This window comes from Tamandua tetradactyla, chromosome 3 (assembly GCF_023851605.1).
Source record: "Tamandua tetradactyla isolate mTamTet1 chromosome 3, mTamTet1.pri, whole genome shotgun sequence".
Classification (NCBI taxonomy): Eukaryota; Metazoa; Chordata; class Mammalia; order Pilosa; family Myrmecophagidae; genus Tamandua; species Tamandua tetradactyla.
Window position 1 is genome coordinate 179,841,472 of NC_135329.1, and position 27,823 is coordinate 179,869,294.

The window sequence follows — 27,823 nt, forward strand, 5'->3', positions numbered from 1 at the left end:
CTTTTATACCTTCTTCCCAAATCCTCACATTCATGGCAATGAATAGAAACCTCAAGTTTGGTTAAGAAAGTAACAAATTAATACTATATCAAAAAGTTCTTGATATTCATTTGTGTTTCTTTGTGTGACTCTCCTTTTAAGCTACTCTGATATAAGACGTGTATCTAATTTGACCCGCTCAAAGGGAATTCAATTCCATTTCTTCCTTGTTCATTCAAGTGTTTACAGAAATCCAGCCTTTGACCTGAAGAGGCTCATAGTCTAGACTCGAGAGGAGAAAACAGGCATGGAACTAATAATTAAAGCAATGGGTGGGCACAGCGAAGGAACTGAAGGTACAGCAAAATGCCTGAGCCCCTACAAGGCGGGGGCACTCCCACAGGGAGGAGGAGGGGGACAGGTGGCAGCCCTTAGATTTGGGGAGTGTTTTCTCTATTTCATATCATCCTTTCTCCTGAACTGACCTCCCTGTCCTTCAAATAGTCTTTTCCCTTTTCTCATCCAGAGCTAGTCTCCTGGATAACCCAGCAACATAGCTGTCCCTCCTTGCATTTTCAGCAAGGGCTCCTCTCTCTTCTTACCCTGAATCACACCCTGGGCCATACCATTGCTTCTGATACTGGCACTGGTGAGCTTCTTCAGCCTTCCATCATTACTTCAAATTTTTTCTGCCATCTGGCCTATGTTAATCCTTGTCACAAGTGGCCCAAAGCATTTGGGATGTTGAAAATACAATATTAGAAAATACGTAGCAAACATATATCAATAGTTGCACTTGGTGAGGGAGCATTTGATCATGCTGGGCATCACCTCTGGTTTGAAGGGCAGGCTAGTGTATCCATTTTTCTTTAGGTGTCTGTTCTGGTATGCCTGTTTCCTTAGAAATAGATCATGTAAGTATTATTCACCCCTGACCCTGTTAATTTACAGAATTTGGCAGGATCATGACCTCTAGGGACGTGAGTGGGGTTCTTTAAGAGAAACTGTGATCTTGTCAAACGTGTCATATTAATTTGTGTGACGGAATGAATCTCTTCCTTAGAAAGGAGTAGAAATAAATTTGCAATTAGAAATCCCATTTAAGGTATATTTTAAAATTGCATTACTCTTGTGAAAAACATGTGACAGTTCTCTCAGAAGAATGTCACATTTAAACAGACTAGTTATTGGGCTTTAAAGTCTTATTTCCTTTGCTAAATATCTAATTGCATATTGTGCTTATGAATGTTGAATTCCGAAAAATGTAAGCCAATAGATGTATCTTACTGTGTTTTCTCAAACCGTTGACTTTAGGGATTTTATGCACAAGAGGTCTAACCTATTTTATGCCAATTAATTTAATTAGGGGACAGGTTTGGAGAGACAGAAAATTGCCTCTTATTAGCTCTCTGAGTGCTGCAGTTATAGGACCCCATTGTCTGCCCCCACGCAGCCCTGGTATTTCTGAGGCCATCTCCCTAAAAGGGGTTTTAGATATTGAGTTGCATTTATAAGTAAGTTATATCCTGTTTTTCTACCTTTACTTTTAATTCTTCAGTCATTTTTAAAGCCTTGCTGTGTTCATTTTATGTGCTGATAAATACATTGTAATTACTGTACAACTGAAATGTTGAACGTGAATGGTTATGTGGGTTATCATTAAACAAAACACCTCAGAGAGAAAGGCATAATGGTAGAGAAAAAGGAACTCCAGCAGAGAAGGATAGGAAACAGGAGCTTGGTATTGTGGGGCAGGAATGGTAAGGGTTGTTCCCAGGATTAATAGCACAGTCTTAAATGTTTACTGTCTACCGAGTACTGTTTAAGGGCTTTATGTGGATTCACCCACTGAATCTGGAAGAACTTTGAGATTGATACTGTGACTCTTCCCATTCTAAGGATGCAAAAACCGAGGCACAAAAATTTTAGTTACGTTGTCTGAGGCAACACAGCTATTAAGGTGGAGACCGCATTTGAATCCAGGCCATCTAGTTATAGCCTATAAAGCTGTTGACCAGAGAACTGACTTTGGAATTGGATCTGCCTAAGTTCCAGCTCTGTTTTGCTCTTGGGAACTCTGGGTTCTTAGCTAAAGTTCTTTAACCCCTCAGAGACAATTTCCCTATTTTTAAGTGGGTATATTACCCATGGTATAGGGTTGTTGAGTGTTTTAAATAAGGCAAAACATGTAAATGGATAGCTTGTGGAGGAAGCCTCCTTTCCCTTCACTTTTCTGCCCTAGGGACATGGTGGTGGGAGCCTGCAGCCCTGACTCCATCTCCTGGGATGTCCCTGAGATATGAAGCACATGCCAAAAATACTTAGAGCTCTGTATTTTAGAGCTTAGATTTATGCCACACTCAGCTAGATAATTTCTAAGGCTTCCTCTTGCTCTGCCCTTGGTGATTCCAAATAAATATTTATTTTCATAAATTCACATGAACCTAGTTATATTTTGCAAAGTTTGGGGCTGTCCTTGCAGCCGATGTGTCTGCTTGTGGACAAGCTTGATTTCCTGGTAGTGTAAGAACATTTTCCCAGGCATTCTTGATTTCTTAAGGGAAGATAAAAAGTTTACCTCTTTTTTTAGTCTTTTACTTCTTTCTCTGGATTAGTTTTTTTCTTGACTATGAAGAGAAGAAACAGGCTGGAGTGAAGATAGGTTGAAGTGTCTTTTTTTTATTTGTTTCATTCATCATTCCTGGATCCCCCAAAGGTCCTAAGAGTAAGAAGTGGCACCCAATCTCATAGATTTCTCTTGCACAGCCCCTGTGGGCTACAGGGATGAGTTTACAGATTTGGGAATCTGAGCCAGGGTTGGTTTATAGAGAAGCTCCTTCCCCTCAGCCTCCCACTCCCTGCCCTTCCCAGTCCCTCAGCTAGCCATGCCCCACTGCCTGTACTTGGTTGGAAGAGGGAAGGTTTTTCTAAGGCTGGAGAGAAACAGCTAACACAGGTAGTTGAGTGGCCATGTAAGTGATGACTATATGGTGTCATTAAAGGCCACCGAGTATACCTATGATGTGATTCTTAACATGTGGTTCAAAGAACACCTGCATGAGAATCCCCTGGAGTGTTTATTAAATGAAATAACTCCCAGCCCACACCAGGTCCAGTGACTCAGAATCACAGTGTCGTCATTTTTGTGGTTTTAAACTATGCTTTTCATGTGTTGATCAACTTTTTCTGTGAAAAGCAGCAATACAAATTGACCATCTCACTTAAACTTGTTTGGGTTTGGCATATGCGTTTTCTGGGCTAGTTTTCTACCACTGAGGCTTGTCGCTGACAGTGAGGGCCTGTTTGCCAAAGCCCCCGGTGACCTCATTGGTGAGCAGTACTGGGAGTGGTAGGGGAGGTGCTGGGAGGACAGAAGCAAGAGGAGGTGTGGCCTGCGGAACAGGAATACATAGTTCAGGGAATTAGTCCAAGACAGAGGTGGTCTGTACTCACAGGGTTGAATCCAGTAAGCTTAGGAACCAGAGAAGGGAAAATGGGTTTAAAGGAGTGGAAGGCTGAGGCAGCAGGAGGTGCCAATGGGAAAAGGGAGGAGGTGGGGATATAGAGCCAGGCATCAGCCCAGTAACCTTTGGAACTAATTAATCTCAGGCCTTTTCCACAAGGTGATTATGATGGGACTAGCTAATTTAGTTTCTGGAAATTTGTTGGATAAATTACTATTTAGACACTGAGTATAATGCATTACATGGATTAAGTGTACATATTGCTTATAAGTAAAGGGTAAAATTGGAGATACATAGTTAAGGGCTCAGTAGAAGTACTAAAAGCAAACTGAGTTAATTTTGAAAATTTATCCATTCTTATTCTTTTAGAAAATTCTAGAAAACACAAGAACACCCAAGCATATAATTCTGGCATTCAAGTACAGTGGTCCCCAAACATGGTGCACATTGGAACCTGGAAATTTAAAAAAAAAAAAAGAAAACAAAAAACTGATGCTTGGCTTCTACCCTCAGACATTGATTTAATTGGCATGGGGTGTGACCTAGGCATTGAGATTTAAACAGCTGTTCATTCCCTCAGTTTGAGGAAATTTGGGTCTAGAGAAATTGTGCATTTTTCCAAGGTGTAAGAGCAGGGAAAGGATTCAATAAACAAAGGTCTGCTGACTCTTGGCTCAGGATCCAGAAACCACTCCAGGCCTTACAAACAAAAGCAATGTAAATAGTGCACTGTAGACTCAGGTGATGCAAGAGTTGAGAAGGCACGCTGGAGCTGGTGAGACAACCCAGAGACCAGCCAGAGCAAGAAGTAGCTCCACTGCTCCAAGGGCTGGAGAAACAATGGGAGCAGGTAGTGGGTCCCAGAAGCTGGAGCAGTCTTGACAAGAGCTAGAACCATGGTGGGGCTGTCTGGTGGACACTAATGGGTGAGAGGTTTGACTAGTGAGGGGTTCGAACAAGTAAAGAGGGTGGGGTTAGGGTGGGTTTGGAGAAATACCCATGTTTCTCCCCAATTTGTGTGAGCTCTCAAGTCTTTCGCCAGTACTTTGCCTTGGCTAAACCAGTTGGGAAGTGTGGTTCCCTAGAATAGAGAAGGAAATGGACCTGGAAAAGCAAAGCAGCAAATGACCAGCACTGTGGCCTTTTTAATGCACTGAGGTCCTGTGTTTGAGGGAGGACTCTGTTAGGAGATTGGATGCTGCTCTTCTAAAGGAGAACCTCATGGGAGTTTCTCAGTAAGTTGAAAGTGGATGAGGGGATCAGTTTTCTGTTTCCTTTTAGGGAATAACCATATTAAAGCAAATAACTTCTCTCATCCATTTTATAAGTAGTGTTATTGAAAGGCTTGTAGACTGTTCTCATATAGGTGTATACATTTTAGTTAAAATCCTCTTTCTGTGACAATTCAAGTCCATATTTCATACCCATTCCACATTTACCTTTTTATAACCTTTTATATTTAAAAATATATGTAGGTTAAAAAACTGGTAATTGTATCTGAGCTAAATCTTAAACATTTGTTCCTTTGAGGACTACTTTCTAAATATATCAACTAATGCTGATCCCATTTATGTAGATGAAATGTCAAACCTCATTTAAAGGCATTTTTAAAGGAAAATGGAATTATAGTACAGTGCATTTTATTTGTTCTGCCTGATGGGCCAAGTACTTTGCACCCAGTGGAGCTGAGCCTTGCTGTTCTGCTGTTCTAACAGTAGCTCCCCTGTAGAGTGCAACACTCTTTAGACTTGGGTAATGAGTCTGATGTCATAAAGGGAGCTTTATTAAAATAAATACAGTATCATATTTCCTTTCAAATGGAACTCTGAATAATTCTATTAAAAGTACATACCTGACACTCTTTTAACCTATAGTGGTAGCAAAGGTGCTTTAGCAAGCGATACTGAATATACCAAGGGTGGTTTTCAACACAGGTGACTATCCTGACACCAGCGTCACTGTTTGGTATTTCTGCAGGATGCAACCTGAGGACCTACATCCATGTTTACCTGTCTCACTGAACTGTAGAGCAATTACAAATGCTTGCCTCTGTTTTGAGAACGAAGCTACTGTAATACTAAGAGATTAAATGCTACCCCAAGGCTACCAGCAAGGGAGCTGCAGAGGCAGGGTTAGAATTGGTTCCTAAATTCTAGCCTTTTGCTTAAATTGCCAATCACAGATCCCAGGAATGTGTTCTGACTTTATTTTCCCTCAGAATTAATCTGCATTTAATGATAGTTTTCACAATCACAAAGAATATGTAGGTCCAGAATTTATGGCTTCTATAAATCTGCTTACTTCCAACATATCCACAAGGATGGTTTGCCAGGGGGGCAGCTCATGACGAGTCTATTACCCTTTAGTTAATTGGACTGTTTTTCGTGTTTGGGAGATTTTATATTTTAACATAGCATATGAATGATTAACATTAAATATAATCTCAAACCTCAGATATTTTGTACTATTACCTAATTTTAAAAACATATGTGACTGAAGCTGTTGAATATGGCATGTTTTTAGTAATTATTTTGCTTCTGTTGCCTATTCTTCACAGAAAAATTGTGGCCTGAAGGGTGTAATGATTCCTTCTCAAGGTATGTAGTGTTGCTAGATAAGAGCACAAAACCAGATCCTCCAAAGTATATTATGCATTATAAAAGTGGAGTAAAATATTTAGTTAAAGAGGGTATTGACTCTTCACAGTCTGTAAAATTGTGTGTATGTTATTTTTTTTTTTTAAATATTGGGAGTTATGCCAATGGCAGCATAGACGACATGCCAGTAAGATAGAGAAGACATGACTTATATGGAAAAGCCAAAAAGCTTATTATAAAAGAGATGTTTATATGATAAATCTTATCTTTTACAGGACGTAAGGAAGATAAAAAGCTATATTATGATGGTTAATTCTGTTCAGATTGCTGCATTATTTAAAACTGAGTGAGTCTTTAAAAAAAAATAATTTTCTATTTCCCATTTAACTTAATTACTTTTAGGGGCCTTTTATTCATTGTAGGGAATGAATTGCCCACAACAAATGGAATTGTTGATAGACATTTTTACTTTGGCGCTCTTATGTAATTGAAATGTGAAGAGATTTGGATTGCTTTATGAGGATATTTAAATACAAGAAGTAGCTTTTTATGTTTTTTTGGATTGAAAGCAAAAGAAAACCACTTCACAGATTCTTAATTCATTTTGTAAAGCCCCAAATTACTAAAATTAGGTTCGTTCAGCTTAAATATAATCAATCGTCTTCTGTTTTGCTGTGAGGAAGAAGGGTATCCTCCTGAGTCGTCTTGACTGATTTTTTATTTGCTCACACCCCTTTCGCTAACATGCTGAAGAGGGGTGTGTACATCAGAATTATCGTGGTATCGATCGAAGTAGAAAACCACACTGCAACAAGTCACGGTGTCTGGCTTCAGAAACCAGACCAATAGCCTCTCACCGTGCTGTTTAGACCTGCTTCAGTGAATTGGGCCTCAACTGCCTTAGTCTTGTCAGATGTATAATGATCACATTCAGCAACAGGTGAACAACTATGTGGGAGTTACAGGAATCTACGTATTGTGCATGCGTTGAGATAAACCTGCCTGTAATAACACAGGGGTTTTTAGTATTGAGGGTGCAGGAGTTCCCGGAGTGAGCAGGGCACCTGTGTGCTGAAGTCCAGCCTGCTTTAGAAGCACGCACCTTGAGCCAGCCCGTCTCCATCATCCAGTGCTAGGTCTTTGTTTTGGTTTCCACAGCAGCTCTCATCGCCCCAGTGTTTGAAACATGACTATTTCCATTGGGGCGTTAGGCTTCTTTTATGGTTTCCAAAGACACTGCAACATTATTTTTATAATTACATTTGCTTTGCCTAACGGTTCCTAATTTTTATTTTTAAATAAAATCTGATTCTCAGATACTTCATTGACAAGGTGCTTTCCTTTTTCTTATATTGGGAATGCACAATTTAAAATGGATTCCCACGTTTGCTTTAAAAATGTATAAATTTACAGAAAAGCTTTATTCCCCCATTTCCCCTGATAGCTGTCTTTGGAGAAAGCTTTTATTTAAAAATGAGAACCGTAGCATTAAAAATGGGGAACTACCTAGTTCAGTTCCCCTGCAATGCAGGAGTCTTTTCTTGAAGACTAGTTGTCAGGAGTTATGGAATTCCATTTAAAGATCCCTTGTTTCTTCAACTTCCTTCCCAAAATGTGGTTTCTAGATGGATTGTAGCCTTTGTTTTCTTTCATTCTCAAGCTCTTTAGCTAGGTTGCCACGTTTTTAAAAAATTAGCCATTAAAATTGTAATCTTTTACCACCAGATAAGTGTTTATGAAGCCTCACTAGTGTGCTTAGGGGAAACCCGTGTGAGTGAGACCCTGAAGTGTGAGAACAAGCCTTTCTGCTTTCAGCCCTCGAGGAGTGTGCATGTAGTTGGGAGAACACATGCTCGTGTAGTATGATTACAGGAGAATATGAGATTCTGTTATGAAATGATAAAACACGTAGCAGAAAATAAGTGCTATACATGGAGGGGAGGTAGGAAAGGAGGGGTCAGAGCTAAGCCTTGATAGGACAGAAGCATCAGTGTGGGAATGGATGTGTTGAGGCAGAAGATTTGCATGGGCTGATCTATTGAACAGTATTCATCCTGGGCCATAGTAGAAATAAAATGGAATAAATCAAATAGGACCAAATTAGCAGGATGGCCTCAAATACAAAGTGCTGACTTTGTACTTAATGTGGAAGCTATTGGAGAGCCACTGTAGGCTTTCCGTCACCAAACAAAAGCTATAGCTATGTCGGTATTGATATATTTGGATTGTTTAGAATATTCTTCAATGGAAATAGAATAGAATACAGAAGGCCAGATGTAGCTTTTGCACTGATTGATCCAAAGAGTGTGCTAGCTTAGGATGAATGGATGGAACAGAAAGAAAGAGATCAAGTTGTAAGTAGGATAAAAAGGATTTTTGGAAATAAGTAATGATGAAAAGGCTGCTGGTCTAAATCACAAGAAAACGGTGGTGGAATTCTTAGAATGAGGTGATTAGGAAGGGAATTATGTTTCAGAACTGAAATAAGGAAATTTACTGGCTATGTGCTCTTGGGCAAATCAGCCTTTTTATACTGGATTCTTCATGGAGAGAATAGGCATATGCTTATCTAATGATAAGATTATGATGAGAACCAAACGAAGTAGAAGCAGTCAAAACAGAATGTTTCAGTTTGCCAATGCTGCCAGGATGCAATATACCAGAAACGGATTGTCTTTTATAAAGGGGATTTATTAAGTTACAAATTACAATTCTTTAGCCATGAAAATGTCCAAATTAAGGCATCAACAAGACGATACCTTCACTCAAGCAAGGCTGATCCTGTCCTGAGTTTCTCTGTCACATGGGAAGGCACATGGTGACATCAGTTGGCCCTTTGCTCTTGGGTTTTGTTGTTTTCAGCTCTTGGTTCCAGTGGCCTCCTTCCTGAGCTTCAGTTTGTCTCTAAGCATCTCTGAATCTGTGACTTGGTTTCATCTCTCTGCTCTTTGTGTCAGCTCTGAGTTCTCGCTCATAAAAGGCTCCAGTAAAAGGATTAACACCCACTTTGAATAGGCAGGGTCACATCTCCATCTAATCAAAATGTCCTACCCACAGCTGGGTGGGTCACATCTCCATGGAAACAACCTAATCAGAAGGTCCTACCCATAATAGGTCTGCCCTCTTAAGATTGGATTAGAATAACTTGGCTTTTCTGGGGTACTTAACAGTTTCAAACTAGCTCACAAAACAAGGAAAAAACTTAATAAATGTGAGGTGTTGATACTTTTAAAGGAAGTGCAGGGGTAGGAAAGAGGAAGATGTCTGATATGTAATTTGAAGTTGAAGGCACTTTGATTCAGCCATGGTAGTTTGCTAGCAGTCAAGATGAGGTCCTCCAGATCCATTGTCTGTCCTTTCGTCAAAATTGCCTTTTTAAAACAAATCTGGTCATTTCCCATTCAAAAACCATCTCTTATTTTCCCATTGTCCACAATATGAAACTGTACCTGAGCAAGGCCTATGGGATTCATCACATTCTGGCCCAAAAATAGTTAAAAATAATAATAATAATAATAATAATAATAATGAACATTAGCAGATGTCCACTATCTCTACTGTCTAGTGGGAAGTGCAGGTTAGTAAGTATGTTGATAGCGCAGGTGGCTGGCTATACAGGGGCTGTTGAAAGAGAAGCACCTAGTGCATGTGTGGGAATAGCAAGGTGGCGTATTGGTGAGGGTTCCCTGGAGGGAGGTACCTTCTGAGCAAAGTTTTGAAGTAGGGGTAGGAGCCAGCCAGAAGAGAAAATGAGGGATGGGGGTGGCAATGGGTGTTTCAGAGGGTATATTTAATCTCCTATGGATCCTGTTAGCCAGCTAGTATTTCTCAGAGAATTTCAGCCAGGCTTTGTTACCCTTGGCCATTTCCCAAACATGGGATAAGGGAGGGGGAAGGGGAGGCCCAGGGGATGGGAGGATAAAACCAGAAGGCTACCATATAACTTATTATTTAGACTTCAGCACTTTTGGAAGTAAAGGGGGCTGCTGTTAATAATTGTGCCTGGACCACAGGTAACAATAGGACTGTCCTGGACCACAGGTAACAATAGGACTGTCCTGGGTAAACTGGATTGTCTGGTTGCCCTAGGCAGATTTAACTTACTTTTATTAGCACACAATCATAGCAAGACTGCCCTGGCTCAGAGTTGGCTTCTAACTTGCTCCTGTACCCTCTCCCTGTAGGGCTTCTCATTGGGGTGGGCCTAGGACCCACCTCCACCGAACAGCCTCCTTAATGAGAAGAGATGATCTGAGGGTGGGATGTGGAGCTAAGTCTTTCCCTACAGGAGCAGCAGCAGCATTCCCGCCGGATGGTGGTATGGGAGGGCTTGGCTTGCCTGGCCTGGCTGGTAGCAAACCCAACACAGTCCCCACTTTCAAGAGAAATTAGGGTACCTAATGGGCTGGTTGGGAAGGGAAAGTAGTTTGATTCTAGAGAATTGGAGCCTTAGTTCTAGTTTGCCATTTATTGACAGCAGTCTTGGGCAAGTCTCCTCTCTTCCTTTCCTTATTTCCCATGTGTTAAATGGGACTGAGAGTGTGTCTGCCTGGAGGATGGTTGTGATGTGTTGTGTGTGATTGTGATGTGATGGTGTGAAGAGTTGGTAAGAATGCCGGCAAATCGATGGTTTATTGTTAAGGACCTTGATGCTGATGAACCCCATTAGGAACCTTGCCCTGCTCTTCTGGGACTGTGGTTTTTCATAGTGGGTATGAAAAACTTTGCTCAGAAGGTACCTCCCTCCAGGGAACCCTCACCGATACGCCACCTTGCTATTCCCACACGTGCACTAGGTGTTTCTCTTTCAACAACCCCTGTATAGCCACCTGCACTACCAACAAAGGGGCTGGGAACATGTGATGAGGGCCTCTTTGTCTTGTGGCTATTCTAGCAGCAAGAGGAGATGCATGTGGCCAGCAGAAGAACGGGGGTAGTCTCCAAGAAAATATAGTTTATAGTTACAAAGGTTTCCTTTTAAAAGGACTGCAACTCAGCCTTTTAAATAAACTGTCCAAGTCTGTGGTTAGGTGTGCTGAGATGCCTTTAATTAAAGTAGAATTAGTCAAAATATCTGACCTTTTGTTCTGAGGAAGGACTGAATCACTATTTCTATCCCAATAAAATGGAGTATTGAGTGACAAGAGCAAGTATTTAAGAGTTATCAAGATATGGATACAACAAAGAATATGGTCTTGTTTTAAAGATAGGCAATGAGACTTTTCCTATATAGTGATTTTCTTCAGCATCTTAAGATAAATTTCATATTTCCACTTGGGGTTCAGTAACTTGAAAGGAGAAAAATTGCATTTTAATAATGAGCACAGGTTGATTGCCTACTTTGTCTTTTGTATTAAAATGAATATTCCAATTACCATGTATTAATACCCTGTGAGCTATGTTCCATTTTTATTTGGAACTAAAACAGTATTACTTCTAATCAGGCACACACAATTTATTCTGGTAAATAAAATAATTTTAAGTATACATGTATATGTTTATTATGAAGCCATCTTTCAGAATGTACCAAAAGGCAGGGGGCGGGAAGCTGATTGTCTTTTACTATGGAGCTGACAGAATGTTTATTAATGACCATGAATTTGAAATGAACATCTTACTAAATGGAAGTCTTGGGCCAACCTTTGACCCTTTTGTCTTAAAGGTTTGAGAACAGATAATATGAAAGAATACCAGCTTTTTTCCAGATGGCTGCATGCCTGATTTTCCTTTATGTTTAGCTGTCATTCAAATATGAATACCTAGTGATTATAAGTGTCTCTTTCTCTTTTCTGGACTGAAATTAAACCTTTTATGCATTGTGTGTTAAAACAGATTAACTGTTTGGCTCATCAGTAGGGAAATTAGAACAATAGCTGCCAACTCAATGGTATGGTAAAAGAATGTCCTTTGGGGCTCAGGGGCTAAGGTTCATAAGCAAATGGTGTGTCCAAGTCTCATGCATGAGAAAGAAGGATGAGTTATAAAAATAATTTTCCTGAATTTTAATTTTGTAACTGCATCTGGATGAGAGTAGTAATTTTTTTTTTAGTAATATGTACTTTTTAGAAGAATACAGGATTTGGATATAATTCCCCATAAGTTTATGTACTTTTTAGCTGGCATGTTACTATTTTAGATTACTGTTGTGTAAAAGGAATTAAAAATGTGTTTGTATGTAATCATGTATTTTCTTATGAAAGCATAATGCAGAATTACTATGTAATGCTTCCTACCTTTTAGTGTACTAAAGTTGGCTTTTTAAGAGAGTTAGATTTATTAAGATGCCTATAATGGATAATTTCAATGTCATTTATCTGTTAATACTAGCAATTTTGTGATCTGAAAAGTAAGTAGAGGTAGACAGTTATCATTTAGGTATGGCTGAAATGCAGACCTGCCTGGAGGACAAAAGGGAAACTGGTGACCCCTCTGTGACTAGCTGTTTTTTAAGCAGTATAAAGTGATGGCCTGAGGCCTAGGGTCTGAGGGACAAATCATGCCCATTGCTTAGAATAAAATGTAAATGCTGAGCTGTGGCCACTTTTCAGCAGTGAGTAGCAAGGTGGCTCGTCCTGTCCCTGGAAATCAGTGAAATTTGTTAAGTACAATATTTTCTTTATGTAGAAGAAGGAAAAGTGCATGTCTGATCCATAGTTTAATTCCTATGTAAAATGACTAGTTTTGCAACAAAAGGTACTTTTGTTCTTATTTATGGAAAAGCACAAGCATGCCATGTAAGTTTGTGGTTTTAGTGACAATTGTGTTTTCTAAAGCTTAAATTTAAAAATCTTCCACCTTTGTTAACTTATTTTTAGAAAAATATTTTTTATGTTTTAAAATTAGTTTGTTTTTGTGTTTGTACTTTCTTTGATTTGGCCAGTTAATTTTTTAATAACAGTTTTGAGATATAATTCATATAACATGCAGTTCACTCATTTAAAGGGCACAGTTCACGGTAGAGTTGGGCATCCATTGCCGTAATAAAATTTAGAACATTTTCAGTGCCACAGAAAGAAATCCCCTTACTCTTCTTAGCCATCACCCCCTACTCTTCTAAATCCCTCCAAGTCCTAGGCAATCATTACTCTACTTTGTCTCAAAGGATTTGCCTATTCTGGACAGTTCACAGAAATGGAATCATATAATAGATGGTCCTTTGTGACTGGCTTCTTTCAGTTGGCATAATGTTTAAGGCTCATCCATGTTGTAGCATGTAACAGTATTTCATTTTTTTATTTCCAAAAAAATATTCCATTGCATATATAGATTACATTTTATTTATCCATTCATCAGTTGATAGACATTTGGGTTATTTCCACTGTGTTTATACATTTCACATTTTCTTTTTATTTCTGTGGAATATTTATCCTGTACACTGTGTAATCCCAGTTAGGTTGTAATAGATTGAAAAGTTTGAATGCTATACTGCTATACCAGGTCTTGAAAAAATTCAGCAAAACGTCATGAGCAGTTAGGCTCTAAGAAACCTCAGTCTAGATCCAGGCTTCCCAGCATGAGGGAAGGGGAGGGTAGGTGGGTGGAGAGGAAGACCAGCTGAGTTTTCTCCACAGTACCACATTGTGTCCAGCCAGACACTTGGAACTCAATAAATGCTTGTGGTTCGAGCCCTTATTCATGATCCCCCATCTGTTTTCCAAATTCAAAATTGGAGATTTTTATACTTGTCTGGAGGCTATAATTCTCTCAAGATTAATGAATATCCTTCAATTCAAGATTGCTATTATGATTAAATTCATGGTCTCAGAATACTCAGTTGTAAATAACTTTACTTGGCCTCACTTAGATTTAGATTTTCTAAGTAAATACAGAGAATAATATCACTTGCCAGACAACCTGGGATTCAGAAGGTTTCATTTCTACTAACCAGCTTAGTCAAACTGGGCCACGGATCCTGCAACTCTGAAACATGTGCTTGTTCTCAAATATTTCCCTTCTAACATACCTCTCTACATTCTGCTTTTATTTCTCTTTTCTTTCTTTTACTAATCATTCTGAAGTGGAGGCATCTAACTTAGCATAAAAGTGACCCTACTGAAAACTATCACTAAGGAACTCTACAGTAGTGTCATACTTTCTTCTCTCTTGAATCCAGAAATCATCAGGCATAAGTTTTAATATTAATGGAGATTATGGCACCTAGAGATGCCACTCTAGTGGTCTCATCAATACTTGTCCCACTGAAACCAACTTCTCAGACTGAATAAATGAAAAAGACTGAGATTTTAAGGTCTTAGGACGAAGTAGATAATGAGTAAAAAGGGAGTTTGGGAGGTGTTCTAGTTTACTAGCAGCCGGAATGCAATATACCGGAAACAGAATGGCTTTTAAAAAGGGGAATTTAATAAGTTGCTAGTTTACAGTTCTAAGGCCGAGAAAATGTCCCAATTAAAACAAGTCTATAGAAATGTCCAATCTAAGGCATCCAAGAAAAGATACCTTGGTTCAAGAAGGCCGATAAAGTTCAGAGTTTCTCTCTCAAGTGGATGGGCACATGGTGAACACAGTCACAGTTTCTCTCTCATCTGGAAAGGCATATGGTGAACACAGTCAGGGTTCCTCTCTCATCTGGAAGGGCACGTGGTAAACACAGCATCATCTGCTAGCTTCCTCTCCTGGCTTCCTGTTTCATGAAGCTCCCTGGGAGGCATTTTCCTTCATCTCCAAAGTATTGGCTGATGGACTCTCTGCCTCATGGTGCTGCAGTATTCTCTGCTCTCTCTGAATCTCCTTCGTTCTCCAAAATGTTTCCTCTTTTATAGGACTCCAGAAACTTATCAAGACCCACCCAAATAGGTAGAGACATGTCATCACCTAATCCAGGGTAACAGCCACTCTTGATTAATTCACATCTCCAGGGAGATGATCTGATTACAGTTTCAAACATACAATATTGAATAGGGATTATTCTACCTTGATGAAATGGGATTTTGATTAAAACACTGCTTTTCTAGGGGACATACATCCTTTCAGACCAGCACAGGAGGTTATCCTCATTGATACATGGGGATGAAGTAAAATACTAGTGCTCTTGTTTTGTTCTTTTACTAATTACCAAGTCGTCTTGTACATGAGGCTAAATACTTAGCACCTAACTAGTGGGATGAGAAGTAGAGAATGCATGGTCTTTCTCTGGTCTTAATTATAATAAATAATTAAGGTAGCCCTCACTTGAAGCAGGATGCGAAAGGAATTCGGAGGTGCTGACGTTGGTGACCGTGCTGGTCGCCATGGTAACCATAATAATTGCTGAGTTCAGGAACATGTTAGAGATCTAATTTAGATTTAATCCTTACAACCATCCTTTGAAGTAGGTCCTCTTATCTCCATCTTTCAGGTGAGCAAGCAAGGCCTAAATTATTTTGCCCAAGATCAAATACCTAGGCAGTGGTAGATCCAGACTGGACCAAGGCAGTGGAATTCCATACTTTGGATAGCAGTGCTTAAATGTCACCTGTACCACTTTAATTCTTAATCGTCCCTTTCCCATAGTCTGTGTTCTGGGGATGTAATTACAAAGGACTGGTAGTAATTTTTTTCTTCGTTTTAGATGGCTCTACTGGCAGTTATTTTGATCTCTGCCCTATAAAATTAATGCATACTCTTTGGAGAAAAAGTCAAGAATAAAGACTATGAAAATTACTCAATCCTGCAATGTAAATAGCACAGAATTGAAGAAGGGTAGCTATGATGGTGTGTGTGAGGTGGTTTGCCCAGGTTCTTTCATTCACTTTCTTTCACTATCATTGTTTCTAAGTGCAAAAACCCAAATGTTGACCATAGTGACCTGGCTAGAGAAATACCTATTCCTTTCAGTCTGTGAGTCTACCCTATAAAAAGAGCTTGTTCTAAGAATTTTGAGTTCTTTGCAAGTTTGCCCTTTTTTTCCCCTATAGCATAATCAGATGCTGCATCAGTCCAGAATATCCTGCTTTGACTCTTGGTGTATCTGGATTATACCATAGAGACATGGAACTTGCTGGATTTCTGTAGGAAAATTCACTCAATGCTTCCTTGAGATGCCAAGAAAACATCTGTCCCTTCTTCTGTAGTCACGAAAGGAGGCAAAGGCCAACCTTTCCCCATTCCATCCCTTGTCCACCTGCCATCCCCCTACCCCCACTGGCTGCATTGGAATGATAGAGTCTGGTCTCTGTAAATCATTGGTAATAGAGCCTACAATGAGGCCAAATATTGAATAGATGAGCAATAGAGATGGAAGTTGGTGAGGGCTTTGGAAAGGATGCATACTACAGAGAGTAGTGTGTTCAAAGCAGTGGTTGATGGTTTCACTCTTCTACAACCTGTCCCTCAGCTTGCCCCACCCCCCATGCTAGTGAGATTGCCTGTTTTTATAGAACAGTGGGAATAAGGAATGAGAAGGGGGCGGGCAAGGAAAGGGAAAATCTGGGAAGGAAGAAACAGTTTACAGAAGAATATTAAACATTGTTGGTTAATGCTTAACCCCATTGTTGGGGCCCTGGTATATCTTATCAAATACAAAGCAGTCATTCTGTGACATCTATTCATCATTTTGGGGCTGAGGAAACTTAGTTTCAGAGAGTCAAGTATTTCCGTGTAAGGCCACAGGGATAAAGAGAGGGTGTATTTCAAACATTTCATTTCTTCGTTTATCTTATGTTTTGTAGTAAATAGAGTACTGTTCAAAATTGAGATTCAGAGGATTTAATTTTTAAGGAAAATGGGAGAATACTGTGCTTTGGGCGCAGTTTGAATCCTCTAGTGAAACAGAGAAGTGGGATTTTATTCATTCATTCAACAATCATTTTTGAGCAACTGATGCTTTGCAGGTGCCATGCCAGATGCTGTGAGTAAGACCTGTGCTCTGCTCTCATGGAGTTGTCACTTTTCTGGGATTCAGACAAAACAAAGCAGCACTCTGAGTCTTGTGATGATTTTTTTCTTAGAGAATGAATTTAATACATAATTATGTTTAGAGTTACAAAATCATGAGATGAGGTTATGTGTTTTAGGCCAGTATTGTCTAATAACCATCTTTTCCTTCTTTTTCATTTTTAAAAAACTTTGCTGTGAAAAATTTCCAAACATAAACACAGAATATAGCGTGGCCCCTGTGCATCTACTGCTCTGGCAGAGAAACCATCCAATGACAAATCCAGCCCCATCTTTTCTTTTTTGTTTCTATTTGTTAATTTTGTAGATGCTGAGAGTCTTCTAGCAGGGTTTCCTGTATGATAATGGAACCATATTGAATTTTTTCCTCAAGAAATTTCCTTTATCTCTTTTTTTTTTTAACAACTGGAAACAAAAAATGCATAAACACATGGTTGTTTTGAGCACTTTTACAAAAAGGTAAAATGTTTACTTGACTTCCTGTTCAAGGATGATTCTCCTGTTCATAAATGGGCCTTCCTTCATTGGCTTTAGAATTTATTTTTTTCCTGGTTGCAAAACACCCCTTACCTGGTGTAAAAGCATAAAATACCCTCCTATTAATATACGATTAGCTAAGCTTACCAAGAAAAATAATTGCAGGGGACATTTGTGTTCGATATCTACATGCATGTGAAAACAGCAATTTCAGGCTTTTAAGGTATTAATGTGGTCGGAGAACTGGGTATGGAAAATAAACCTGTGAGATTCATTTGTTTGTCTCTTGTGGTGCTCATGATCTGTGATGAAGCTGTTGTATCCCATAGTACTGTGATGTTTCCACAATTCATTTCTAAGAAACGAATAGTTTTTCTCTTGTAGCAGGGGCTGGGGAAGGTTTTTTATAGAGATCTGAAACTTTGATGTCTATAGGATAAAGGGTTTGTGTGAATAAATGCTAATAAATATGTTCCCTTAACATCTACAGATGTGGATGCTTTGTATTTGCTGGAAAATGTATGTTCCTCCCCACCTCTGTCCCCACCTCCCTCCGGGCAAAGTGATGAGAACTGTGGGAAACCAGTACAAGTGATGCCACCTTAGCACTAGAATGCATAGAGAAGGCAGTTGTTTACATAAGAATTTACTGCTAACACAAGTGAATGTACTTTGCAAACTCATTTAGGTTTAGACATCACAGAGAGGCAGAGAAAGCACATGATAGGTCCTTTTTCACTCTTGAATAAACAGTCTTAGATGGGCCCTTAAATGGTGGAGCTGGGATTTGAATTCAAATCTCTCTCTGTCCCCCCCCCCCCCCATAGATTGCTGTTCAGAGTAGAGCCTGGCAATTGCATGCACCTGGGAATTGAATGAATAAATGGATGAATGAGTGGAAATGCTCCAAAACAGTTTTTTTCAGAGCATGCTTTATAGAGCATTGCTCCTACAAGGAGATCTTCAAAAAAGTTTCTTGCCTAGATAAGCTTGGGAAATGTTAATTTCTTGGAGAGTCATTGAAGGCTCATATGTCCTGTAGGAAATAAATTCTTTTACCTTTGTTTAATCTCGTGTTTGAAACTAAGTCAATGAGGCCCACCTATCACAGTACATCTTTTAATATCCCATAGGATAAGTGCCACGTATAAAAGCCATTTGAAAACATAGCTCCAAGTGGATAGTTTTCTCAAGTATTAGACATTTACCAGTTAAGACCACCAAATTAAAAATTAAGCTGAGATCATGGCCTTCTGCCTTTGTTTTATATTCATTCTTTTGGTTCAACTATCACCTGTATCCTGATGATTTGTACTTTACGATTCTTCCCTCACCTATTTCCTGGGTTCTTCTTTTATTTGTGCATTTTTTTAAAAAGAGCCACTTTTTTTTAATAAGAATAATGTATGTTCAAGATAGTGAGTTAGAAAATATAGATAAACCATATATTTCTACCCATAATTCCACCATTGGTTGTAACTGCTCTTTATATGTTGCTGTACATATCATTTAGAGCTCAGACTGTGAACTAGACTGACGCAAATCCCAGCTCTTCTACTTCCTGGCTGTGTAACTTTGTGCAAATTATTTATCTGCCTCAATTTCCCCACATATAAAGTGGGTATAATGATAGTGCACACTTAATAGGGTTGTTATGAGGAGTAAATGAATTAATATCTGTAAAAACAGTGGCTGGCACACAGCATTCATATAAGAGCTATATTAAAGGAATATGTGTATGAATGTATATATATTTGCATGAGTGTGTGCAGTATTACATTGCATCACAGATTTTTAAAGCAATATCCCACTGTTGGATATTTAGGTTGTTACAGATTTTCCACAGTGATACACGGCTCTGTAGTGAAGACTTGTGCTCAAATTTTTGCACATCAGTAATTATTTTTTGAGATAAATTCCTTAAATTGGAACTACCAGATCAGTGGATATGCATGTTTTTACCTAGAGAACTTTCTAAGAGAGTCAATCAATGGTGTCAGCAACCCTGTGTGAGGATACCATCGTTTTTCATTTTATATGAGGGGCAAAATATTTTTTCTATTTTAAGAAACTTATTAATGTTAATTTTTTGCTAAGGATGGATTGGTCATATGTATTTCTCTTTGGTTATAGTTAGTTGTTGCTCAAAAGAAAGAAATGGACCAAGGGCAACTTTCCTTTATTTTTTCTTTTGTGGGAATCCTTTCTGTACCAAGTATTTTGCCCCCTTCTTATTTATTTTTTTCATCAAAAAAATATTTTTATTGACAAATCTTCACATACAGTCCATACATGGTATACAGTCAATGGCTCACAATATCATCACATAGTTATATATTTATCACCATGATCATTTTTAGAACATTTGCATCACTCCAGAAAAAGAAATGAAAATAAAAAAGAAAAAACTCATATAAACCATACCCTTTATCCCCCCTCTCTTTGACCACTAGTATTTCCATCTACCCAATTTATTTTATCCCTTATCCCTCCTATTATTTATTTATTTTTTTATCCACAGTTTTTTACCCATTTGTCCATACCCTGGATAAAAGGAGCATCAGAGACAAGGTTTTCACAGTCACACACAGTGTAAAAGCCATAGTGTTAAACAATCATCTTCAGGAATCAAGGCTACTTGGAACACAGCTCAATAGTGTCAGGTACTTCCCTCCAGCCACTCCAATATGCCATGAACTAGAAAGAAATATCTGTATATAATGCATAAGAATAACCTCCAGGATAAATTCTCAACTCTGTTTGAAATCTCTCAGCCACTGAAACTTTGTCTCATTTCTCTTGTCCCCCTTTTGGTCAAGAAGACATTCTCAATCCCAAAATGCCATTATCCTCTTCTTATTTATTACAGCTATTCCCTCTATACTCCCCTCTTTTTCTCTTAATCCATATCTCAAAATTCTCCTCCTTGCTTCGTGTCTTTGCCTGCATCTAAATTTTTCTACCTTTTTTTGTGTTTTACCAGTTTAGCAAAAGGACTTGCAGAGATACTTTAGTTGTTGAAGGGCAGGACAATGAAATTTAAATGAAATCTGTTTAGAGAAGAAAGCAATGTCTTTGAATTTCCTCTTTTGTCCTAGAACTGAAGTGATAAGATTTTAGTTTGTAAAAGTAACATTTCATTTGCATTTCCTGCTTTTGTGATGTTGACCAGTACTTAATAAGCCTCTCAAACTTTTTGTTTGCAAAATGAGTTCTATGGGAGGCAAGACTTAGTAAATATTTGCTGTTTGTAGATTTACTAAGTTAGATAGTTAAATCTTCTTGTTCAGTTGTTTAGTTTAAAATTGGATGAATCTGTTAATGATGCACTTGAGGTTTTTGTGTATCACTCAATGGGCAAGAATAGAATGGAGAGGTTTCTTTCAAGGACTTATATTTAAACACAGTTCCTGTATATAGACCTTAAGACCTGTATTTTATAATAATGGGAGTAAAATATTTGATGCATTGAATCTTCTCATGCATGTAACCTTGTCTTCTACTCCATTTATTTGATAATTGTTTCATCATTTCAAATTCAATTTGTAATAGCAATGAACACTCCTTAATATTTTTCTAATAAGGATTAGTTGGAGAGGTTAATATGGTCAGAAATTTAAAGAAGCCCACAGTCATCTTAATGAGTGTCAGGTAATTAACCTACATGAATAGATTAAAGAAAATCAAGTGGGCATGCTGATGGGTTTTCCTTTCAAGTTCAAATTTAGAACATCATCTGTGCAGTGGTTAGGTCTTACACATGAGATGGTGATTGCTATATTGTTTTTTAATATATAAAAAACTTAATCGTAAAACCTTATTAGAATTCTTCATCAGAATTGATTAATCGAAGAATGATTGTGCTATGTGATATGAATTTGAATTTTCATATGTAGATGATATATTTTTGAAAAGTAGGCTCTCCCAAATGAATTTCTTATTCAATCAGGAGCTAGTGTTTTAATATATAGATCTGCTGCTACTAGGAAAATTGATCATAATGTAAAATTTAAGCATATGAAATGCTTAATTTAGGCCCCAGAAACTTGATGTGATTGTCAATATTATCTTCGAAATGCTATGCTACTATTGTTCAAATTAAGATGAATTTATTCGTGGTCATCATAAGATTAAAAGATACATGCTGGAAATAACCTTGCATGGTGAAAAGGCAAGACTTCATCTACATTATTCAGACAGATGATGTTTATCTTCTTAAGGAATTCTATAAATTTATGGAAATTTCTCTCTAGTTAATTAACCTGATGTAATATAAGTGATCTGTTTTCCTGGCCTTACGGGAGGTGTATGCAGTTCATTTGCTACTATTTCATTTACAATCATGACATTTTTAGACCTGGTAAAGGCTTTGAGATCATCCAGTTAATCCCTTCATGGAGGGGAGGAGCGTTTCTGTACTAGAACAGATAGCAGTATCTTGGAGAATGAGACAAAAGTCAGACTTGAATTTGCACTTCAACTCAGCTGCTTGCCACTGACCCTTTAAGTATAAACATTTTGTACAGTGGGGACACAAATATATCTTATTACATACATAGGTGGAATGATACTGCTTATAAACACACTTTGTAATCAGCTATAATACAAATATCAGATGTTGCATTGTTCACTTTATATGTGAAGCTTCTGTCACTTCTAGATGTATCTGCTTCAAGTAAATGTATCCATTTGAATATCTCTTAGTTTTCATTGTTTAATTCTGCTCTCTTTCCATAAACCTTCCACAAGGAACTTCTTAAATAGTACCCCAAAGAAATGGACAGTGAAAGTCTGGTGTGGACTTCAAGGGAAGTCCGAATGTTGTAATTAGTTCTTGAAGTACCTTGCTAATCTGTGGTTAGTAAACTGTCAGTTCAGGGAGGTGCTGAGTTTTAATCTGCATTATGGCCTGTTTCCGTGTTCCTTTGTCATAGACTGTATCACAGTTCTTATCAAACATCTTGTTAGTGACAATCCCTATTTAAATTTTAGAAGACCCAACCAAATCAATATGTTTCAGACTCCTATTGTTGTGAAGAGCTCTGCACTGATCCTCGATGGGGGTAGGTGAGATGCAAAGATAACACACAGACACAAGCCTTAGAACTCTTACTCTACCTAGAAAATGGCATATTACATTTCAGTAATTTATATTCTAAGTATCTGTTAATGACTTCTTTGGATTTTATGAAATATGTTGGGGATGGACAAGGAGATATTTTTATACCCCTTTGTACTGTCAAGCTGCCCAATTTAGTTGTTTCCTCCTCACAGATGCTCAGTAAGTATTTTGAATCAAATAGCAGAACCTGGATGGTTATAAATCCCTCTACATGTCTAGAAAAACAGAAGTTTCAAAGAACAGGTATTCCTGATCCCAGGTTAATAGCCTCACTTATTTTTTAAAGTGCTCCACAAAAGACTTCCTACTTGGAATGGGAAAGAAATTGCAGCTGGAATAGCCTTTAAGTCAGAAAAGTTGATAATACTGAATTCTTATATGTAACTTGGGGCATTGAAATTAATTTTCTTTTCTGCCTTTAAGACTCCTATTTTATTAAATTTGCTGTCAACCTCTTTGAGAATTTTCTTAATTTTTCTGGATCTGACTTTCTAATAGAACATTTTATATTAAAAAGCAGTATTTCTGCTGCATTTGAAGTAATTTGTAGGTCACAATTAATTCACCATAAAAACAGTGTTTTCGTGGTTATTGTTTGTTACTTTTTCTACTGGAGGAAATTAAATGCTGAGAAGTAGAGTAATCCCCAAAGTCTGTGGGAACCGTTAGGATCTGTGTTAACTAATAGGACAGATGATAAAAACATTGGAAGTTTAACTTTCTTTCCCCAACTTCAGTATTATTTGTCTTTGGATCATAGGACGTTTAAAAATTGTTTTGATAATTTTCTGTTAAGAAAACTTAGAACCTTAACACCTATTAACCTGATAAAAATCTTCGCTTTACGGACTATATTTGACTCACTTCAGCCACAAATGCATTCACAGGGAACTTGCCACAAAAAGAATTGAACCATGTAGTGTGGTGGAAATTGCTGGACTGTTGGAACACACAATTAAAGTGTGTGTAAGCGTAACATTGGGGTGAAAGATCTTTATTGTTTTGGCTTAGCCTGAACTTTAGGAGAGAACTTCATACCTTTCTGGGATAACCTCTCCTGGGCACAAGCTGATGCGATATCATCTGATTTATTCAGACTTGTTTTTGGTAAGTCATTGGATGATTTCTTTTCGCCAAATCCAGTACCTAGTGTGTAGCAAATACCATTTGCTGGGTGAGAAATAAATATTTATTAAATGATTTTGCTCATCTCTATTCACCCTTGAATAGCCCTTAATAATGAAGTGTAGAAGACAAATGTTGAGACAATTGTTTATCATTAATGACCACATTTTCTAATCTCTGAATATTAAGTGTTCAGAGAGACTATTTTTCTTATAGGAAATAAAATACCCTACTCTTCTGTGCCTTTGACATCCTGAGTACATTTTCGTACCAGTGAAAAATGGACACTGGCAATGCATTGTTACAAAAGGGGGGTGTTATTTGAATTTTTGTATAAACTCTAAATATTAATATGCTTTTGCTTTTGTTCTGGAATTCCTCATATTAACAAATGTTTTAATATTGGGTCAGTAAGAAAATAGAACCGGTGGTGGTGAGTGGTCTAGTGCCTAAGCTAAAAGAAGCAGTGCAGCTTTAAAAAATGTATCTTCCTTTTAAAAGCAGTTTTAACATCCAGTATGTCAAACAGATCATATATGTTTGTTTATTTTATTTATTTTTTTTGGTATGCTGTGTGGTGGGGGTCACATTTCATTCTTTTCCAAGTGAATATCCTGTTACCGAAGCACCATTTGTTGGGCTTTTTTTTTTTTTGATGCATGAGCCGGAACTTGAACCCAGGTCTCTTGCATGGCAGGCAAGAATTCTGCCACTGAACTGCCCATGCACCTTCAAATCATATAATTTTTAGAAAAGATTTTTTATTATACAAAATTTTTAGATCATAGTTTTAAAGCAGAAATATAAGTCTCCTGAAAGTCGTATGCTCTAAACTATTTCCTGAAACACTGTCAGATACTTTTAAAATTTATTTTATATATTTAAAATAATTCTTGGCCCAAAATGATATACAAATGCAAATAATTACAGATATTGTATTTTGAGAAATTGCATCTCTTTCAGATCTATTTTGCTAACGTGATGTCTAGAGATCATCTTTACAGTTGAGGGACTCAAACCAAAACTTTCTTTCTCTCCTGCATGACTTTTTTCTAGGAAGGTTTTAAAATACCTTCTTATTTCTTATAAAGCTATAAAATATTAAAGCTATAAAATATTAATGCTTAACTGCGAATGAGTAGCTCCCAGTCTAGGTGCATTTTAGAATCACCTGTGCACTTGCCTAGTGATTCACATGGACCTGGTCTGGGCAGATCCGGGACTTTGGTAGCTTGTAACAGCTCCCCAGGTGATTCTCATGGGTGGCAAATGTCTCTGAAAGGAGCACAGGAGTTGAGTAACAAGTCAATTTTTGTATCTCACTCGTTTTGTGGTGAGCAGTCTTTTTTGGCTTCATCTTTAATGTGTAGATAAATCTGGATTTAAATCTTTTAAAATGAATTTAATCCCAAACTTTAATGTGGGTGAGAAACACTTGGGATGGTGGGACTTGCTAAAAATGCCAATCCTTGGGCCCATATGCAGAGTCTCTAACTCACTCTCTGTGAAGCGCTGAACCAAATTCTGCATTTGAAGCAGCACCCTGAGTGATTTTGATACAGTTGGTTGATCTTCAGAGTTCCTTCAATACGGTGTGTTCCAGTTTTCTCCACACCATAAACTATTCCAATATTATTAGCTTTCTCTTTAAGAGGCTTGTGGGTCAGGCATTTGGCATGGTTTGCCTGGGTGATTTTTGTGTTCCACTCAGTTTCACCTGGGGTCAATTGCTGGTATTTAGCTGGTATCTGGTCTGGAGAGTTCAGGACATGCCCATTCACATGCCTGGCACCTTGGCAGTGATGGCTGTTGGGTTGGGCTCATCTGGCACCCTCTTCTTGAAGATTTGTTTTTGTTTTTGTTTTTTTGGCAGAGTCACCTAGTGAGTTATTTGTACTTCTTGTATGGTGGCTCAGAGCTTTTAGAGAATGCTGGCAGGGAATGTGCTTCAAAATAGGCTGCTGGGAATTGCAGGGCTTCTTATAATATAGTCTCAGAAGTGCCAGAGCATTCTTTCTGCCCGCCTATTGCTCAAGCAAATCTACAAAATGACCTGGAGTGGGATTTATCCCCCTCCCTGCAGTGAGAGGAGTAGCACAGAATTTGCTGCCATCTTTAAGCTCTCATGGGCTTGTAGGCAGACGGCATGGCATGTTGCTATGATCCTATCACAAGTTTCTAGATAATTAATATATGGTTGTTAGTTATTGTCCTAACTCTGGAATTTGTAGCTTTCACCTAGACTGGTTGGGGTAATCCCTATATATCAGTCTGTGATCCATTTTATACATGGCACATCTAATCTTTTTGAAGTGTGATGCTATTACATATTGCAATGATACTAATGACCTTGAATTTCCCAAATATTGTAAACATGTTGACCAAAGTAGGGAATGTAAATGAATTGAGAAAAACATGCTTTTGTAACAAGTGATGACCAAGACCTTTGTGCAAGGATATGTGGACTGGCTTGGTGCCAGCCAATGGGACTTCCTTGATAAAAATATTGATGACCAGACCTCTGGAACATAAAATCTCAGTGCAGATGCTTCTTTGGTGAGCATCAGGTAGAGGCAGAGTGACACCTGGTTGCTCTGACTCCTGGCTCCAGTACCTGTGCTGTGCTATGGGGCTCAGTGTCAATGTTGGTAGTACACTGCAAGCAGCACCTCCTGCCAATGGCTTTAGACCCTCCACGGGTGCCTGGACTGGCTCCCGAGACCTAAAGGTACCCATCTGTCTTGTGTTGACCCTTGGGCCAATGGACTTTAGAGACCCTACTATTCTCCACCTTTAAATGTGTTTTGTGCCCATGACCTGGCAAATAAACTGCACTGAGTACTGGAACTATTGTGTCAATCTGCTTTCAAATGCTTAATTTATTTTTGATTCAACCTGCCTTGGGTGTATTAGGACGAGTACATTTACATGCAAATAGATGCTGATATGGGAAATTTGTTGCCTAGAAGTGAAAATGGATACTTACTGTCATATGGAATAGAGTCTGAAGTTCTGGGGATGGAAACATGGTGTAGTGGTTAATATCATGGACTCTGCAGTGTCTTGGTTTGTGCTCTCAGCCCTGGTTCTTTTACTTACTTTGGACAATGTAATCGGTTTTTGTGTGCATTAATTCTCATTTGTAAAAATGTGAGTGTTAATAGTATCAAACCTCGATGGATTGTTGCAATAATTAAATGAATTATGTATGTGATATCTTTAGAATATGTTGGGACATAGGGGGTTTTACTGTTGGTGTTGTTATTTTTATGGTATTGGATTCAAGGTCTGTCACCCCAGTTTCCTATGACTGTTTTTGGATTTCGTGCTGCAGCAGCATTCACCATCTGCTAGTATTGTCTGCATGTTTTCACGCTTTTTCTATTTTTACCTTTACTCATGCTTCTGCTTCTCAATGGAAAGCTGACTTCTCTCAACCTTTCCTAAAGAGGGTGACTTTTACCACAAGTGTTGTAGAAAGTTTTCAATAGATATTAACTGGAATTTTATATCTCCTTTCATGGCTATATATTCATGTACTGTCTCTTTGACTCTAAATATATGATTCTTGAGGACAGTGCCTGGGTTTGATTTATGTCTTTTTCCTACAGGTGCAGCAAATTGGAGTTTAAAACTAGTTTTAGTATTGGTCAGGAAAAAAACACCTGAGAACCTCAGTGGCTTAAAGTACCAGTTCATTTCTCAGTCATGCTGTGAATTCATGGTGGGTCAGGAAGGGAGAGCTCTACTAATTGGATCACTCCGGGCTCAGGCTGATGGAGTCTTCATTTTAAAACATGTTTCCATGATTGTAGAAGCTGGGACAACAGAAGTGGAAATCCATGCTCTCTTAAAACTTCTACACTGACATGTGCTCACATTTCATTGACCAGTTACAGGTTCACACCTTAGTTTAGGTGGGTGGACAAATATGATTCTAACATGTGCTCAGAGCAAGAGAATCAACCACTTACGAATAGTGCCAATGGTTGTCACTGATGACCCCTTCTCATTGCCTATTCCTATAAGATGCCTCTAGGTTAATATGATCAAACTGCTATAAAAGTTTCACCTGTGCACATCTTAAGTAAATTGTAGCATTTAATTCAATTGAGACTATAGATATCCTCCTTTATATCTCACTTGGATGCTGTTCTACCTAATGA

At 38.3% G+C, this 27,823-nt stretch overlaps 1 protein-coding gene across 16 annotated transcripts in view; it reads left to right on the forward strand.

Annotated features, from left to right (window-relative positions):
* Window positions 1-27,823, forward strand: part of PARD3B (par-3 family cell polarity regulator beta) — a 1,143,268-nt gene that overhangs the window by 45,864 nt on the left and 1,069,581 nt on the right. For 12 of the 16 annotated variants that reach the window (XM_077154798.1, XM_077154797.1, XM_077154802.1 and 9 more), the window contains exons 2-3: window positions 6,001-6,040; window positions 6,316-6,386. The exons of the other annotated variants lie outside the window; for them this stretch is intronic. The gene's annotated coding sequence lies outside the window, so the exon portion shown is untranslated. The remainder of the gene's footprint in view (window positions 1-6,000; window positions 6,041-6,315; window positions 6,387-27,823) is intronic. 16 annotated transcript variants of the gene reach the window in all.